This window comes from Macrobrachium rosenbergii, chromosome 52, assembly GCF_040412425.1.
Source record: "Macrobrachium rosenbergii isolate ZJJX-2024 chromosome 52, ASM4041242v1, whole genome shotgun sequence".
Lineage (NCBI taxonomy): Eukaryota > Metazoa > Arthropoda > Malacostraca > Decapoda > Palaemonidae > Macrobrachium > Macrobrachium rosenbergii.
Window position 1 is genome coordinate 16,365,918 of NC_089792.1, and position 20,883 is coordinate 16,386,800.

The following is a 20,883-nucleotide window of genomic DNA, read 5'->3' on the forward strand; positions in this document are numbered from 1 at the left end:
ATTCAATGCTGCTCAATACCTCTTCTGCCCTAGTCGTGCTCCAGGAACTTATGCAGAAGCACCTTAGGCAGTTAACAGTGGAGACTAATCTCTCTTTCAATCTTCTTACCATGGACTTAATGATTCTCCTTCAGTCTGAGATGGCTGCTGACAAGTTTTTGGGCCCTGTCTCATTCCACAAATTTCATTCTTCCCCTCAGTCATTGTTTTATCTGTGTGAGATTATCTAGCTTAACATCGGTGAGTGTAGTTTTTCAGTGATTCTTGCACTGTGGCCATTCCATGCAGCTCTTTTGCCAAGACTCCTCATCAACAACTGGGAGAGACTGTGGCTTCCAATGACAACAGTGGTCTTTTCCTCACCACTACATCTCTTCCCTAGGTGTCTTATTTTAGTTATGATTTGCCATGTTCTCATCTGTTAAGATCCTTGCACTGTCTGTCTCTAGTTTTTTTCATGCAGCCTTGTTTAACTGAACAATATTTTATTTTAGTATTTGGTATTATTTTATTTTAGTATTCCTGTGCCCTCGACTAGTTGACCTTACAAGTCTTTGTTGGTAATTCATTCACTCAATACTTGACCTTATGAGTCTTAGTACGATGGTGTCACTTTTCTTGGACCCTTCCAGTTGCATTTTGAATCACCCTTGACTGCTGTAACGGTGTTGTTAACTTCTCCAGCCTTAATGAGGTTTACACTTGAATTACTAGTCCACGGCTGGCCTCTCAAGGTCTCTTGCATATGGGAAGATTCCTTGTTTTGCTCTTCATGCACTGCTTTCCACAAGCAAGGTGCTTCCTCTACAACATGAGAGTTTTCAGAATCTGTCTTCAACAGATATAATCCTTTGGTAGAAAATTTTTTCTTGACTATGATGGCTCTATTTTAGACTTGTGCTCTGGTGTTCTGTAAGGACCCTCCCTTGCCCAGGACATTAGTGGTTAGTTATGAACTATCCTTGGATATGGTGTTGCATCAGTCGTCTCATATCCACCAGATATGCATATGTTTTACCTGTATTCACTAATTATGCCTGTTGTAGCCCTTTTGTTACCAGCTTCAGACTGTCATTGATCTTTCAATTTATGAAGAGTTAAAGGAATTTGTTTCTGGTGATAGAAATTCATTTCCATAATGTGGTTCGATTCCACAATAAGCATCCCGGAGTAACCAATTGGTTTTAGCCTAAAATAAGTCTATTCGGGCCAGCTAGGAGAGCTGTTAATCAGCTCTGGTCTGTGCCAACTAAGATATACTATCTTTGTTGTGCCACTTTCTTCTACTGGAGACCCACTGCTTCTGTGAGTGCTCAAAGTTTGGAGATCCCCCCATAGCAAATCTTTCTGCATGGAAGTGCTCATTTTGGACTAGCTCTTGCCAGTCTTCTTTCCTTCTGATGGCCTTCTTCCTTAAAAGCCATCAACTTGGTTATAGCAGAATTCCAATAATGTTTCTTGCTCTTATTTTCTTTCTCCTAGAGTAGATTTTACTCAATAACTCTGGCTATTCATATGGGGCCTAAACACAGCACTTTCCAAAATTATTTTTCTTCTGGTTTTCCTGACTGCAGGAAGTTACCAAGAACACTTGCATCACCTTTTTTACTAAGGTCATCTTAATCTAAATTACTCTAACATTTATTTACCTCACTTCTATCACATCTGTGTATATTTTTCTACCATTTATTCATGTCTCATTGTCATTCAAACAGAATTTACGCTTCACATCACTAATGACTGTTTTGATGATAGTTCCTTCATACCTTACCTCCTGAATGACAGCAGTCTTCACTTCTTCCAGTCAGCATCATCACCTCCTTCTAACCTTATCCAACCACTGTTTTCATCATATAAAGTTTATATACATATACATAATATAATTACTCACCTTTAGGTCATTGCAGCTCTTTGAATCTTTCATTCGAGAATCAATGCATGTTTTATCATGCAAAGTCATGTCTGTCTCGCTCATTCTCTTATGTCTTAGTTCCCCTCCTCTAGTTCGTCCTCCATCAGTGACCTTATCTGATCGACTAGATTTACTGAAAAAAAAAATTTATGCATAATTCAAATAAAGATCACATATACTAAGTCACGTCAAACATTTCATTTCAAGCAATGGCACACAACAACAGGTTCAATACTTGATGCTGGTTAATTAAGTTAAAAGGGTTCATGGCTTCACTGTTGTAATAAGATATCAAAAACTGACATGGTTTGGGCACAGCATGAGAAGGGATGAGGAACAGTTGATTAACAAAGCAGTAGATATGAATGCAGTAAGACAATGACCTGTAAGAGAGTCCATGAAATTAAGGAAAAGAGGGTACATGAAGACCTGGACCTGATGGAAGCTCAGGCAAAAAGTATGCAAGATGTGTAGACAGTGGGTGAAAAGCTAATGAAAAATGTTTATGATGGCAATGACTGTTTTATTGAATGGTCTCACAAGAATATTCATTCATCAGGAATCTTCGGGATGTGTGAGGAAAATCTGTTACTAGGTTACAGGCAGTCCCCAGTTATCGGTGAGGTTCCCGTTCCCGACGATGAACTCAGTTTTGATCTCCGGTTAATGAATGTGATCAGCACCGCATAAGAAGAATGATAAGAGGCGATCATAAGAGGTCACCCGATAACCGGTTATCAGATCTGGCTATCATTGTAAACAAGCGCCGTAAAATCGGATTGCCAGTACTAGATTATTAGTTAAAATATAGTCAAAGAAAAATAAGTCGATGGATGAAATGGTGAGGGGGAAATAAAAATTAGTTTTAGCTAGAAAACGAGGAGAGGAAGATTCATAATGTAGGTATAAATGTAATCATGGCAAGTGATTTTAATAAGGAGTAAGAATAACATTTGGCTAAATGATAGATGGAAAGCAAGACTGGATCACATATACAATAATACAATGAGTTCCAGAAGAGCTTCTAAATTGTCAAGATGGCATCTCAGCATCAGCAGGTGGTGCCTCCAGGTATGAGCACATAAGAGGTATGAAAAAATTTATCAAGGAACAAAGTAATTCATTGAAGACATACAGGAAACTGACTAGAGTTGCATGATGGATGGGGAAATTTAAAGTTGATGCTAAAGGTGGTAGTAGTAGTAACAAGTCACTGATTATGATCATTATCATTAAAAATGAACATGGGTACACAATCATTTGTAAAAATCCAAAATGTCATTCCATGGATTCAATTCTAATATATAAAAAAAATCATTTCCAAGAGAAGTAATACATGGTAATTTTCTACATGTACAGTAATAAATAAATACATTTTATTAAAACACAAATGTATACATACATAAGCAGTTGTTGAGAAAGCAAAAAAAAAAAAGTTTCATGGCAAAGTATTATTACAGCCTCTCTTAAACTTCTGAGCATCAACATACATAACACTCAAAAATAATGTTCCAAAGTTTTTCAGTGGAAGGAACAGAAGATTTTTGGTACTGGGCTGTCTGACATCATGTCACCTCTGTGGTGGAAGTGCACAAACACTACAAAATGTTAAACCATAAAAAAGCATTCAATAGCTTTGGCAGAGAATGAACGAATGATTATCATATAAAAATGAAACAGCTGATTTGCTGTATTATTTTACTGAATAGCAAAGTCAAAGGGACAGGCAACTCCTTTCCAAACTTGAAGAAAACAATAAATAACGAGAAAAGAATCACAGTGGGACTTGGCACTTAAAGCAAACAACACACGCATGAAAAAAGGATCAGAAAGAGAGATCCAAAAACTTTCAGTCTGGAGTAATCCATCATTATATACTAAAAACAAGGCTGAGTGACTTGAATTTTCAATACAGGCAACTGTTTCCAAACTTGTTATTAGGATACAATACTCCTCCTATACTCATCCATTATAATACTACAGTACTTGTGATCAGCAAAATGATGAACATGAATAGTGTTTGTGCCTTCAATATGGTAAAAGTCTAAATACAATCTTAATGTCAAATATATTCAGTTTGATAATTTATATGAATAATACAAACAGACCTTAATGTGCTACTCACCCCTGTGAAAGACTGAGATTTGCCAAATTTTCTGACAATGTTGCAGTGCTACTAAGTATTGCTTCTTTGGATGATATTAAGTCACTCTCCATATTACAGGAGCCTCCATCTTTGGCATTTTTCAAGTCTTTGTTACTTGGACTAATTCTATTAGTTTTCATGACTTCAGATTTCCCACTATCATTTTTCATGACACACTGTTGTTGCTGATTCTCTTCTGCAGAGTTTCCCATGGAACTAAATGAACTAACTTCATTTTCTGAGGTTGAAAAGAGGCGATTGATCTGCTCTGTCATTCTCTGGGTTGCTGATGCACGTCCTCTTTCACGTACTTTTTCTATGAGGCCTTGGAAATTGCTTTCATGGAAGAAACTTGTTCCCATCAACTTGTCCATATACCTGAAAATAAAAGCCTGTGGGTAAAATAACTTTCAAACTTTGTCAGATACAATTTTTTTACCATAACTGTATCAATCATATCTGTGCCTATTCATATCCCAATTTTTTATATTATTCAGGTGGCCTCAGTATGCATGCATAACCTGGATCCACAGGTATATCTCTGCATCACCTTCCTTGCTTTTCATGAACCTGTGGTGCTGTCAAAGGGATCTTGACAAACATTTATTACAAATTCACTTCCCATTTTTCCCTTATTAACCATAATTCATTGTAACCCTCTCTCACTTTGGTGCTGTCAAGAGTAATTAAAGTGAATTCTTAATTTAGCACTTACAGAAAAAGTCACTAGTACTATCTTTGGATTGCTGGCTTTGTAAGATACAGCTATGGTAGGTTACCACTGCTTTTAACATTTAAAAAATTCAAATCTCACACAGTTTGATTTCAGTATTTTGTGAACAATTTCCATACATCTACCAAAAAATTAGGCTAATTTAGTTCAACACTTAACTTACAACATCTACTGTTCAGGGTTGATTCAACTGAGGAATTTAAGTACTGTAACAACATTTGGTGAAAATACATAGCCTTGTCTATGATATGCTAATTATGAAATTACATGGCAGTCTGAGTATATGGTTGTTCATTAAAATATTGTCACTTCTTTCATTCAGCTACTGACTAACGTCAGTATCTGGATTTTCCACATATCTATAAAAGACTGGGAAAAGCAGAGAATTGTGCTAAAATCTTACCTAATTTACTATATTTTCCTTAATGAATTGATATTTTCCTGCATTTACATTAACATTAACATTTGAAAGTCAGTAAATCATTTTTTACCATACTCTGAGAGAGAGAGAAAGAGAGAACAAAAATACAACTCATGCACTAGTGAACAGTATTGTAATACAAAAGTTCAAAATAATCAAACATCAATACAATAAGAAATAATGATAATTTTAAGATTACTGATACTGTATACCCACATAAATCACCTAGTTATCGCTAAAAGCTGTAATTATAGCAAGCAAACCTTCCAGCCAAATAAAAATACATGCATGTTGTCATCTCAGGGGGAGAGAGAGAGAGAGAGAGAGAGAGAGAGAGAGAGAGAGAGAGAGAGAGAGAGAGAGAGAGAAAAAAATACAACTCATGCACTAGTGAGAGAGAGAGAGAGAAGAGCTAATAGCGTAGTCATGTTGAGTTATATTTACATCAGTAAAACAATTACAAATGTCAGGATGGTTTTTATACAGAACATATTACAATGATAATAGTTCAATACTGGGGAATTTTACTTTAAATTTTATTGATATTTAGCTGTTTTTACATTAATATTAATATTTTAAATTAGTAAATCATATTTTTATCATAAAAAATATATTTAGTCATAAAAATAAAATGAAAATACAGTAATTAGTGAATATTGAGAGAGAGAGAGAGAGAGAGAGAGAGAGAGAGAGAGAGAGAGAGAGAGAGAGAGAGAGAGAGAGAGAGAGAGAGAGAGAGAGAGAGAGAGAGCAATAACAAACAAGTAAAAAATGCACCAAAGTTTCTTTGGTGCAACTGAGTTTTCTGTACATCGTTTAAGGGGAGCGCCCTCGCCATAAGGCCCCATTATACAGAAATTGCTTCATTCTACCTTATGACTGAAGGGATTTGCTTAAAATTTTTACCACTTATTATACAGCTAATACCAAAAAAATACAGGTTGGGAAATAAAGATATTCTACCTCTAAGCTCATAAATTTTGCAGATGAAAAAACCATTTTGAAACTTTTCGAAAACAATATGGCAAAAAAAAGTTGCACTCAAAAATAATTTTCCACTCTTGTAGTTATAGATATATAGTTATTATACAAGATGTAAAATTTTCACTGAATTTAGTTCAGTCATCTTAGAGATTGAAGCATTTATTTAAAAAAAAAAAAGTAAGTTTTGAGAAAATAGCAAGAGAAAAAATTATAGCCTATTTTGTAATAACTATGAAACTATGACAGTTAGAGAGCTGACTTTTGCACTAAAACTATTTCATCATATAAGATATATGCCCTGAAATTTGTAATATAATCAAATGAATATATATATATTACCTAAATTTGCATTTATGGGGAGCGCCAACGTCATAAGGCCTCATTCTATAAAGTAAATGACTTTAACCTAATGATTGAAGATTAAATCCCTCTAACTTTTACCACTGATTCTACAAATAATACTAAATAAACACGTCTTGTTTCAGTCTTCTTGGAGATCAAAGCATTTAATTTTGAAAAAAAAAAAGTAAATTTTCAGGAAACAGCAAAAGAACAATATTTCTGGACTCAAAAATGAGAGAAAATAAAAAATATTTAGAATACTTCACCCCATAAGCTGTTTTCTCTATTATGCTAATGCTACAGAAAATGGGATATTTTAATGGGGAACAATTATTTTTGTATAAATTTTATTTATCACATTTGTTTTTCAAGCTTTTTTTTACAATTTGTCATTCACAGTGCCATAAAAGCAATGAAGAAAATTGTCCATGAACCAATCTAAATATTCTTTTAGCAATAACGTTTCAAGATATGTTTATTTACATATAAAATGGTCCAAAATAGTGTATATCTCAAGCTTGATACAATCTAAGATCACTCACAGACTATTACTTACATTTTTTACAATCTGTCATTCACAGTGCCGTACAAGCGATGAACAAAATTGTACATGAACCAATCTAAACAATCTTTTTTAGCAATAACATTTCTAGATATGTTTATTTGTGCATAAAACTGTCAAAAGCAGTCCATAACTCACTTGGACCTATCCTGAATTATTCATACAGACATTTTTACAAGTCTTTTTCACAATTTGTGGTTCAGTGTCATACAAGTGATGGACAAAATTGTCAATAAACCTATCTAAATTTTTTTTTAGCATTATTGCTTCAGGATATGCTTATTTAGACATAAAACAGTTGAAAACTGTTAACAACTAACATTTGAAAATTTCTCAGAATTTGGTGGTTGGCAGCCCCCTCATGCTGTATGAAACTTTCAGCAGCAGCCCATGAAACTTTCAGCCATAGCCTGGTGGTGGCTTGCGTTGTGGCACCTACAGTGGTGCCAGATGCACGATCATGGCTAACTTTAACCTTAAATAAAATAAAAACTTCTGAGGATAGAGGGAGGCAATTTGTTATGTTTGATGATTGGAGGGTGGACGATCAACATACCAATTTGTAGCCCTCTAGCCTCAGTATTTTTTAAGATCTGAGGGCAGACAGAAAAAGTGTGGACAGACAGACAAAGCCATCTCAATAGTTTTCTTTTACAGAAAACTAAAACTACTACCCAGCCTGGCCAGGTGTCGTAACTTCGGAAATTTCGGTGTATGTCTGAACCAGAACTTTTATGAATATTTTTTATTAGCGCCGTAAGACCAGAACTGTGTAAGTCGAGACTGTCGTTAACCAGGGACTTCCTGTATATGTTATGAAATCATGTTTTGAGACAAACTTTTAAGGATCATACCAAATGATACACGAGTACAGAATATACACAAACTAAAGTTCTTTTTGATGCTGTATATTTTCTAGTTTTACAGAATGTTTTTGCTGGAATAAACTTTACCCGTGTATTTAAGGAGCAAGTTTCAGTTCTGCAATCCTGAAAAAACCCAAAAATCAAAACACAGCAGGCTCCAAGGGTTTTGGATATGGGATTGTGAACCTATATCAAGGATATCTTTGATGAAACTAGTTCAACCTTAAGGTCATCAAATGTATCTTATGGTTTAACAAGACTTAGTGGCTGTTGGTAGGCAAGCATCTAGATTCAAGATACATTTATAAGGGGTTAAAAATCAAAATTTTAAATAAAAACTTATTTACCTATATGATCCTTGAGAGGTAAGATGAATGACTAAGAAAAGAAGTGGAAGAACACTAATGTCCCTCAACCAGTACCAGCTTGTCATTAAAAATAATCAATAGCTCAGCACAGTATTCATTCAAAGAGCAGTTTGCACAAAATCCTATAAACACAAGCAAGGAGCAAGGAGAACATTCAGTCCATCATTCAACACTTATCACTGCCTGGCAAGACTCATCTATGACCAGTTTTGTGCGGTCAGAATTTCCTTGATGAGCCACAACATGCCACTCTGAACAGAACTGGTGAAAGCTGTAAAGGGATAGAAAAATCCATGTTGTTCTTTCTGCTACCTATGAAATTGCTGGGAAATATGGCTGCTCCAGAAAAAACCTGACTTTTTAACTTTAGCAGGCAGTGATGTTGTTAATGCTACTATGACTATGTTTTTAGGCCATATCTCCATCTTCAATGTCATTAGACTGTGCAAAGAAAATGTGATATCAAAGCTACTCCTTTCTAATGGTCTTGGATGATGATACACAGTCACCTGAAGAACTACTATTGATCAACAGTGCCATCATTTTAACAAAATAAACATGAAATACCCCATGAACACCTGCATCAATGATAGCAGTAATCCTCTAACCAACAAGCATTTCCTTATTGTTAGAAATTTGGACACTACATTAGGGCCTAAATTTAGACAGTGAACAAGATGTACCTTACAAAATGGGCTCCTATTCTAACTGTACTATGACATGAAAGTTTTTACTGTGAAAAATGTTAAGCACTCATATTTATGGTAAAAATCCCCAAATGAAAATCAGACCCCACATTCAGTGGCAAGGGCCTCAACTGGCCCAAAAAGTAAGCACTGCATAATTACCCTCCAAAAAATTGCAAAACACTACAAACAAATCATCAAGGAGACTACTATATAATGATACAAAAATGAATACAGAATTAAAATAAAATGAATGACAAATAAACAGTAAAACAGACAAAATCATGTGTAAAAAACACTGAAAATGTATGAATACAGCCAAGTCACATGACAATGAATACTGATAAGGGCATCTTGTAAGTACCCTTGGCACATGCAGTAAGGTCTTGATCTTTTAGGAACAAACATGTTGATATGGCTGGAAAGCCATAACATGAATTAAGGCTACTGATGACTAATGGGTTTGTCATGAACAAAGTTGTCCTGGCCCCTGAACAATTTTTAATATTCTACAGTTCAAACCAACTATACCTTACAATATATCCATGATCATTACAACAATAATTATGCTCAAAACAAAAGTTAACTTTACTAAAGTTTAAAAGCAGATGTAACTAAAACTGAAATTATATATATTCTTGTACCCAAAATCAATAACCCACCCAGCAACAATGCATCACTTGAACTAATAATATTTTTAAAAGAACATAATAAAAGCTAATGTGAGCCCCCTACCTGCACTCTTTGTAACAATCTAACAGTTGCTTCATTACAGCAGTTGTTTGTAAAGCAGGATTCTGAGTGAAAATCTCTTCAAGACGACTCATAGCTATTCTTGCTTTTTCAATATTGGCCACCAGTCTTGTTTTAAGAGCTCCTTCACTCTCACTCTCACTTTCTCTGTCAAGATAAAAATATTCCTCAGTACAGTAATTAAAATGCAAGCTGTACAGTATTTGGTTGAACAACATAGTACATACTTTGAAGAACTTCAATAATATCACAATGCAAGTTTAGCTACTGCAAAATTCTACTACATTTATTAAACCAAAAATATGTTCAAACCTCCCATCTAATATAAGGGACAGGTTTTCACAGTTTCTTCTACCACTCAAAAAGGCATTAATTTTTACCATGAGTTAATCCATACTGTGACTGTGGTCTCTCAAGCATCTAATCTGACAACAAATATGTTACCAGTACAAAAATAAAACATCTCTACAATATAATTTTGACAAAGAAAAAATGACAAAACACTTACTCTGCAATAACCGAGTGCTCACTCTCAGTCTCCCAAGACTCATCAGATGCTGTATCATCCCATAATTCACCATCATCAGAATCATATTCACCAACCTTATAAAGATCTTGAGGATAACAGACAGATACTTTTCCATCTACCCACCAGACACTGACCTGCAAATAGATTTTATGAAAAATGTACTAAATCACATAAATAAAATAAAGGAATAACAAGTTACAGCATTCAACCTTGTGTATATTTGTATTTCTAGCTAAGCTGCCTTGTAATGAAACTCACAAATTAAGAACTTGCCATTGTTATGGTAGAATAAAGTGTTCTAAGACTAGCACCAGTTTTGCAAGTGTTGGATTCTCACGTCTCCTGGAATAACTTGATTTTTCTACTTGTTTACAGGTGGAAACACATAAATCTTGGGATATCCAGTACCTATGCCAAGGATGGCCAACCTGTGGCACACTGGATGATTGCAAGTGGTGCACTGAACCCAAGATATAAAAGAAAAACCATGCATGCTCATCCAAAGAAAATTATGGCAAAGAAATAAATGAAAAATAAATCAAATCAAATATTCATGATAATGATAACTGAATAAAAAAAATAATGGGAATTTAAGTAACTTGTGGCTAGAAATGAGTTTTACTGAAATCAAGTCTCATCGAAAACACAATAATTACTTTTTTTATTTAGCTGTTCCATTAGCACTGATTAGGGCTGGAGTCATTAATAAACGTTGTCTTCTTTTAACAATAATCCTTATCTATTAAAAAGAATATTCAGGAGCAACCTGAGGAACAAACTGCATTGAAGACCCAAGCATTGATAATTTTTGGTGGCATATATATACCACTACTATAAGTGACTGTTATATTTGATACAGGAGTAATTCCATAAGTGCACACGTATCACAATTGTTTGATGTTGACCAGTGTTATATTATGTCATTCTGGAACACAATACAGATGCGAACAAGAATTTTTATCCATGAAAAGGATAAAAAACAAACTGAGGTTACAATTAACTGAGTCAAATTTCATAAACTAATTGTTGCTTTCAGTTACTGATTCAATTTCAAATATCTCAACTCTGGTGAAAGCAGAGTGAAAAGTATAGTCAAGAACACAAAACACTAAGATAAAGGGGTCCTCCTCACAGACATCAAAAAAAGCTGTGGAAGTATAAGTCAGAGCAAAGAGACAGCAAGTGGCAGTCATGAAGTGAAAGACAAGGGACCTGCAATTAACTACTCCATAGATGAATCAATTATGGCCAAGAGCTAATCCCAGAGCACTAAGGCAACCTTCTTCTAAAGACAAATGATGAAAGAGGCATTCATTGAACACGTGGAACATCATAGAGGGGTGGCAGTTATCACAAGAGAATGGGGGACACAAGTAGGAAGAACAAATCCTGAGACTGACAGAGCACACAATAATATACAAAAATCCTTTCCAGGTGTGAACTGAAGCAAGAGACTTCCAAGGAGGTGAGGCTTTGTCAGGGGAGAAGAAAAAGAGGTCTGAGACTGGAGATGGGCCTACATTCCTTACCTTGGGCGTGACATGAGGCAGCAGCATAAAAAAAAACTCAACTGATGAGATCTGAGTCTTGACAACCATGGACATGAAACAAATGGGATGAGGAAAAATCAGAAGACACATCATCTGCAGTCTTGGATAAACTACACTTAAATAGTAATCTGTGAGGATAGAGTAACCACTGATTCACTGGCAAACCCACACACACACACACACACACACAACAAGTTTTCTACACTGAACACTTAGTCCCTGCACAAAGAAAACTTCAAATGCATGTTTTACCCAAAAGTGACATGCAGGAGTTACAGCACTTGCCCTGTGACCCCATGCTAACACAATACAGTATAGCAGAATTGTATTAATCATACTTTCCAGAAAAAAAGCAAAAATAGAAGGAAAGATACCAATCACAATACAATCACAATACTACAAAATCACAGCTTAATGTTATTAACAGCAAAAGTAACAAGCATTAATGAAATGCTAGTACAGAAATGGAGAACCGATTGTAACTGTTACTGTTAAGTAATAAACAAAATTCTCTGAATAAAAGAAGCAACAAATAAAAAATTATGAAATACAAAGCCTTTTAACTTTAGCAAGTTCTCATATCAAGCAGTGGGGAGAAATTACTGTGCAATAGCAAATTAAAGATAATTCCTGATATTCAATACAAAATCAATTCTGAAATTTATTGTCTTTGTAAACTACTGAAAACCCAGAAGCAAAAGACCAGAAATTCCTGGAATAAAAATAACGAAAGGCTGGACGCAAGCAAGGATTCAGAGTAAAATGCACCAAATTAAGTGTAAAATTCACATACTGTAAGACTACACACAGCACATGAGAATGAAGAAAAATATGTTAGGAAACTGAGGGGCTGAAGCATAATAAATGACACATCTTGATCACAAAAAATCAGCGATACTAATCCTGGGAGAGCACAGTAGCATACATCTGTTCAAAACATACCCACAAGGAGGAATGATGTGACGCCATCCAGGGGATACACAGGGGGACTTTATTCTTTTAAGATCTACCACGTTGGTGTGGGACCTGTTCTCGCAAAATAAAGCTATTTATGATTAATAGGTATGTACAAACAAACACTAATGGGATTCTATTTAAAAGCTTGAAATGTCTAAAACAATTATGAACTATAAAAATATTACTACTTACTTCACCAGAGGGAAAATTATCAAGCACCTGACCAGTTGAGCAAGTCTGATTTTCCTCAAAGTTTGCAACTCTTATAACAACTGAGCCTGGACGATAACGGAAATCTGGGTGATCCCGAAGATCATATACACTAACTTCTTGTTCACTCAATAGCTGTGGCCTGAAAACAATAAAGTTATTGGAAATTAAGTCCAAATTAAAAGTTATTGGCCATGGTGGCCAATAAATTTTAATTTTCCAAACTCAAACATACAATTTAAATATCCAGTCTCAAATTTACAGTCAACTGGTGTTTAGGTCTAAGTTTTGTTGTCTGTAAAGACATAAGATAGGTACTAAAGGCCTGTACTAATCTATACAGCATAAGAACTGGCACTGACCAGAAAAATGGAGACTTTGAAAAGGAAGATCATATTACAAATACGAAACTGGTGAGGGATGTTCATCGTGAGGCTGGAAAAAGACAGATCTCAAAGACTGAGATGGATTGGAAGTAATGAGAAGGAATGTGGAGTAGTGAATAAGAAAAGCAATAGATACAGGGGTAGCAGGGTGAAGGCCTGGGAAACCATAGAGAGAGGGGGATAAGATGAAGATCTAAACCTGAATGTAGTTTTCACAGAAAGAATAGAAAAGACTGGAAAGAATTCATTTCACATCTAACCCCTCAAAAAAGGATAAGCAGGTGTGAAATTGTGTATAATGATATTCTTATGTAATGTATAGATCTTTGTAAAAGATATCATTCTTTGCACTCTAAAAACTAAAAAATATTCTACCTAATAATATATAGACTGATTCACTGCCCTTTCACTGTGCAATAAGTCTGGTTACAGAATCTGGGAGACTCCTTGTTTTCAAGGATACACCTTTCATTTTACATAAATGTTGGGTATACTGTTTTTACAGTTTCCCAAAGAGATTTTGCACAGAAATTCAAATGAGTAAATTTTCTATAAACTATTTTGTTTTGATGGGAAACAATTTTCCCTTTATTTTCATCACTGAACACCTATCAGAATATTACCTTCCCTTAGATAATTTACTTGACTCAGCCAGTACAAAACACTTTAACATTCAGATTCACCACTTACTGAGGTTCACTCCCTGCAGTGTATGTCCTGAACCATTTCACAATGGACGTCCTCCCTGCATGATCAACCTTCTGCACAACACCGTACTCATGTGGATCAATGGTACTATTATCTCTTTGCTCTACTACAAAGTCTCCAGGGAAAAACTCTTGGTCATCTAAATGATGAATTGGGTAGAGGACAGTTGAAAGTATGGATTCTTCTAGTGACCCATCCTGAAACAATTAATGATATAATTATTACAAAATATGAAGTATATTAATTAGCTCTATATTCTACTCTATATGGTAAGTTATCAATCATATAAAAATCAAGACTGGAAAACTATTTGTTACCTTTTAGAACAGCCTTTAATGCAATTACATATTGAAACTCAAAAAATAAGTTTGAAGAATTGTTTTTATTGTTATAAAACTACATTATGTTACGAAGACCACTTAGTCCAATTTCATCATAACCACAGTGTTTGCCCAAAGAGTTGTTTTTAATCAAATGAGATGTGATAACTGGAACAATCTAAAAACTGAAGAGTTAGTATGGAAGACCAAACAGAACAAATAACACGATAAAAGCCAGAAAGCAATGCAGGTGTGACAAAAGGCACAAAGTAATTAGTACCCACCTGCAGGGAATTTACATTCACATGTTACCTAAATTTGATAGGTATAAGTGCACTTCTGAATTTTCACACATCCACACCTTATGTCAAGGCATGGTTAATGCTTTAAGTCTGTTTACCCTGTATCCCTATGATCTAGGAAATCTTTGATGAAAACTGGTACAGCATGCATCTAGTGAAGAAACTCTGTCCAATAACATTACAGCAGCATCCTGTTTCTTTCCAACCTCATTAAAATTAATGAAGTTATGGCAATTAAATTTTTAAAACCAAGCTAATGTTTACTGGCATTCAAGTCCTTCTCCAACAAAATAATTTTATCTACTAACATACAAAACATAAAATCTGGAATAAACATCTAGCTTGATACTGGCCATTGTGATCCTGTATAGTGGTAGCAACTACTTCTATCATTACAGCTATCCAGCCTTCTCTTGGCAAGGAATAAGGAATCCATTCTACAAGGTCAGGTAAATGCCTCGATGTAAAATATGAGTTTGGATTTTATCTTTAATGTGAAGGATAGTTAAATGCATCAGAATATTCAGGGGAAGGGAATAAAGTGTGGCCTAACAATATTATCATAGTTGAACAAGACCACTTATCAATACTTTTAGACATAAAAGGGTTTGACATGGTACTTTTTCCCATAGAAAAGGTGAAAATTAAAGCAAATAAAATTACAGAGGTAGGAAAGCTAGGTGGGAAGAGACAAAAAAGTACAAATATACATGGAAGGCAGAAAGCAATACAGCTTGGAGACATTGGGATGTGGCAAAAAATCTTTAATACTGTACCGGTTTACAGAGCATTCATCTAACCATGAAGAAAAGAACAAAATATTTAAGGAATGTCATAGCAATTAGTGGCTACTTAAGAAACAGAAACTCACTGCTTCATATAAAGGAGAGAAACTGCTATCAAATTAAATAATGAGTACTGTACTGCTGATTTCAAAATAAAGATCAGCTGAGACCAAAAGAACATGCATTGAACAGAATACATAGTGTAGTAATTAGAAAAAGGAAGACACCACACTGCAGTACAGTAAAGAGAAAAAGTTCCTGTAGCAAAATAACAGCTAGATGGTTGCCTACAATGTACAATATGTAAACAAAGTAGAGACAACTATAAATATGAGCTATGCAGTATTCCAAACAAAGCCAGACAAGACCAATATAAAGCAATCTTTCTATGGATTCTGATATTTACAGAGGTAAGAACCAACATATGCTCCAAATATTTTGTTTCCCCATTACTTGGATACTTTCCTTATTTCTTGATATCCCCAGCTTACTGTAATCTTTATTATTTGGCTTCCTGTTTCCAAATAATGGTAACTATGATTTTAAGCACTGCAGGGAGATATCTTTGCTGGATACCTTCCACAAGCTAGCACTTTGTCAACAAACAACCACACCATAAAAACCAAATCAGAGGATCAAACATATGATATATAAAACCAGCAATAGGATCCAGCTGTATATCTGGAAATTAATTCTCTCAAACAATGGTGTACAATCAAAACTGGGGACCAAATAGGGTATACCCAGGCAGCCTGAAAATAAGTGACTGATGTAATCTGAACACTACTTTCATTTCAATTGCCATGAAATTATACTTTGTTCTCTTAGTTAGCTAAATTGTTGACACAATCACCCAAGTTGTGTAGATCTCTTGCTACCTTTCTTTCTACACCTTCTCTGAATCATCTTGCATCTTCCCCTCTTAGCCTCTTTATTCTAATAAGTCACCTAATTCCATTGGTAATAACACTCATTGCTCCAAATACCAGGTTTTCTTTTCACCTCTCAATCTTACTCGTGCAAACATTTACTTTCAAACCTTTTCAAACTCTAGACTCACTTTCCCTAATCTCTGCTACTTCTCTTCACCTCCACCAGTTACTGTACCATTATATGGTACCATCTATAAACTTTAGCAATTCCATATTCTACGTGCAACCCTTTCTCTGATCCCAATGACTTTGAAGTTCATCCCCAGTTCTTGTCCTGATTTTTCTAAATCCATATATAATCAATAAATAGTATCAGGGATATAATGCAAAACTGTCTTAGGCCCACTTTCATGTCAAGCCAGTCAATCTATCATCTGAATATTCTTGTATGCTTTATTTTGATCACAAAATTTCTCACTGCTCTTAAAGAACTACTCTCTTCATATATACTCAATTAACCACGCATCATAAATTTTTAATTCTCTCGTAAGTCTTCTTGTGATTTAAGTATGCCCTATATAATTTTTCTCCATTAACCTAAAAGCTATCATACAACTCTTTACAACACACTTAATCCAAATATCCTTTGCCTTGCTTTACTAAAACTGTAGCAACCTCCCTAATGCATCATTCAGTTCTCATCACATTTTCTCAATTGAAACTCCTTCCATACACCTTACCAAATATAGTAAGCAATGCTATCTCATGATACTTACAATCCTCCTTTTCACCTTTCCCTTATATAAACAGTCAACCATACTTTTGGAACCTTTCTCTCCCAGAAATATCTTATTCAATACAAAGTCTCTAATTAGACACTAACCACCATAGAGCCATATTTCACTTGCAGCATAAACAGCTATTAGTACCAACCAACTGTTCAAATAACCAGAACTGTCACTTATGACATCTACCGCAGATTTACATTAACCCTTTCTTCTATTACATAAATTAAGCAACATTTCAAAATATCAACTCCACTGACACAAGTCTGCACTTCAAAAAACTTCCTTTTTTCTCTTCATTGAACCTCTCATTTATCTGATGCAAAACGTTTCATTTGGGATGAATCTTACCTACTGTTAAAGATAGCTTATATCTCTGCATTGATAGGTGAGTCAGCATTCAAACAAAAGAAGAAGGTCCAATGGTTGACCCTGGATGACTGTCTAATACACCTGTGATCCACCAGGCGTGTTTCAAATGTTTTAGATCTTATCAGGATTCTCCTTGCCACCATTATGTATAGGAGTTTGTGGTATCTCATAGGTTTGGTTGTTTCCTGCTTTCACAGTACCGTACATTTATTTTTCCTAGGATGCCTTACCCTGGAATCAAGGCTAGAACCTCAGATTCTGTAGAAATGATTACTGTGTTAGCAGGATGTTGATTATTGAGATAGCAACACTGTGCCAGCTGCAGGGGTATAAAGTGTGATCTTGAAAATATGAGGAATGTAGGGATTTTCGAAGGACTTTATGCTGAAGTCCGTTAGTATCAGAAGAAAAAGAATGCAGATAGATTGCGAAAGCAGTTAGGGTAAGTCATAAACCTGTCAATTCTCCCCCTTCTCCAGATCCTTCATCTGTAGCTTTCCTTACTCTGTCTATGGCTTTTTCCTCTGCTAATGCTTTAGTTAGTACTGAAACTTCTTCTTTAGCTCTGTGATAAGTTCATGAGAAGAGAAATGACCTGTTACATGGTGGCATTATTATGTAATAAAATGTAGGTACACACAGTACAGAGGCAGGTATTTAAATGACTCGTAAAGCCAAGTGACTTCGGCCAGGTTGACACTAAACAACAAGCAACCAGCTGTTAAGAGGGCAACAACAATACACAACACTCCTCTAAGCCAACATAAAAAGCACAAAAAACTTTCATAACTTAAGACATCACAGTATATATCTTACATTCAAGAACTCGTAATTCTATATTTACAATATAAATTAAAATAAACAGCGTCAAGAATACGCAAATCTAACCAATGGACGATGATCTCTTACAGGGTAACATCTCTCACCGGTGGAGTTACAAGTCAAAGTTACATGATCATCCACAGTCAAAGGCAATGGCTCACTTCCTCCCTCAGATATACTATTAGAACTTGTTTTACTCAACTCCTAAGTTACTGGTTCTTCCAGTGGTGAATATTTATTTAAACAATAATCTTCAGACATTTTTTCACATATTTCCTCTGAGCTTAAGCAAGTGTCATTTGTTATGGAACTGTCAGAACTCTGAAATTCAGGAATGTCAACAAGCTGGTCGATACGTTGACGCCACACCTTTTCTCCAACCCTTAATGTGTATGAAACTGGACCAGTCTGTCTGATAATACAGTAATGCCATTCTCCCACTTAGGTGACCCCTGAGCAAAACTTAATGCCTGAAACCAATGACCACATTTCAGAGTTCTCAATTTACTGTTAGTAACCGAAATCACTGTGTCATGTTTCCTTTTCATTTCAGCTTATTTATCATAGCTTACACAAATCTAATCTTGTTTTGATATGAGGTCTTAAAACATGCTCAGTTGGAGTATGACCAGTTGTTGCATGTGGTGCAATGCAATATTTCATTAAAAACTGACAAAGCTTTAATTTTAGCTTCTCATTCCCTTTTACCTTTTTAAGATTCTGTTGAAAAGTTTGCACTGCCCTCTTGGCTTCTCCATTAGTTGATGGTTTATATGGTGCAGAAAAAATACGACATATCCCATTAGCCTTGGTAAGAATGGAAAAATCTGATGAAGTAAAGGCAGCCCCGTTATCCGAAACTATTATATCAGGAATGCCATAGGAAGCAAACTTTTCTCTTCAAGTGCTAATTATGTTTATACTACTACTGCAGAACAAATGACCTCTACCCTCCATCAATAACCATCAATAATAAGATAAAAATATCCCAAAAAAATGGACCTGCAAAATCCAGATGAATTCTTTGCCAAGGACCACCAGGCCACTCCCATGGATGAAGAGGAGTAGGACAAGGTTTACTCTAACACACTGACAAGCTGTGTAGCCCAGCACCAAGCTCTCAATGATTTTTGTCTACTCCAGGCCACCATACATGCAATCAAGCCAAGGATTTTATTTCAAATAATACCTTGGTGTCCAGAATGTAATTCTCTTAAAACTGCTTTGTGTTATGCCAAGGACACCACTAGTCTTCGGCCTTACAGTGCACAACCATCTTCAACAGTTAATTCCAATTCTTTACTCCTGAATAGCTTCAACTCTTCCTCAACGAAGTGAGGCCAACCAGACATACATATTCATAAACCTTAGATAAAATAAGGTTGGTTCTTGTTACAGAGCATATGTCTCAAGAGCTGACAGGATTTTATCTAGTTGCTCAATACTGAATACTGAAGACTTATCCAAGTTATTGCAGTTGAGACAAAGCATCTGCACTTGCATACCTTTGTGATACCCAAAACTCCATTTCATAAGTGTATGCTGATAAAATAATGGCATAACATGGCAACCTAGCAGCTGCTAGAGTTGGGAGCCCAACCTTAGGACTAAGTTTCACCAACAAAGGTTATGATCAGTAACCAAGGTAAATTTCATACCATACAAATACTGTACTGGTGAAAATATTTGACACCATAAAAAAGTGAAAGGGCCTCCTTCTCCATTTGAGAATGATTCCTCCCTGATGCACTGAGAGATTGTGCTGCATAAGCTATGGGACCACTCCTCCCGATTAGGAAATATGTGTGATAATATGGCCCCTATGCCAACAGATGAAACATCACATTCTAATTTTACGGGGGTTTTTACATCATAATGAGCCAACAGGGGCATCAGCTAAAATTGATATAAGATTCTTAAATGAATTTATTTTCACACTCTGCTGTCCACAACCATATCTCATTAGCTCTAAGAAGCTTATTTAAGAGACTTACTATAGTCGAAAGGTTCTTTATCAATCAACCATAATAATTTATTAATCCTAAAAGGACTTAAGTTCTGTTACATTTTAGGTTGTTTTAGATTTAAGATTTTAGTAATCTTGTCAGGACAAGTTTTTAATCCATCCCTGCTCACGATATTTCCCAAATAGCTAACGCTCTCCTTCAAAAAACATACACTTATCTTTTTTCAGTCTAAAGCCCCTGTCTTTCAATCTCTCTTACCATTCTGAGTCTTTCAAAATGCTCAGCAGAAGTGCGACCACAAATCAAAATAACATCCAAATAGACCACTCTACCTGGAATACCACTCTGTAATTTTTCCATTTCCACCTGAAAAATAGCAACAAATGATGCCACTCCATATGGCAGATGTTTAAAATGGAATAATCCCAAATACTGTATGTATTTGTTGTTAATAGATATCTACTACTTACTCACATACTTCCAATTGCTCATAAGCTCTTGAAAGATCCAATTTGAAAAATAGTCCTCCATTTAAACTAACAAAT

At 35.3% G+C, this 20,883-nt stretch overlaps 1 pseudogene; it reads right to left on the reverse strand.

Moving 5' to 3' along the window:
- The window catches only part of LOC136833858 ((E3-independent) E2 ubiquitin-conjugating enzyme UBE2O-like), a 189,212-nt pseudogene that overhangs the window by 48,456 nt on the left and 119,873 nt on the right, over nt 1-20,883 (reverse strand).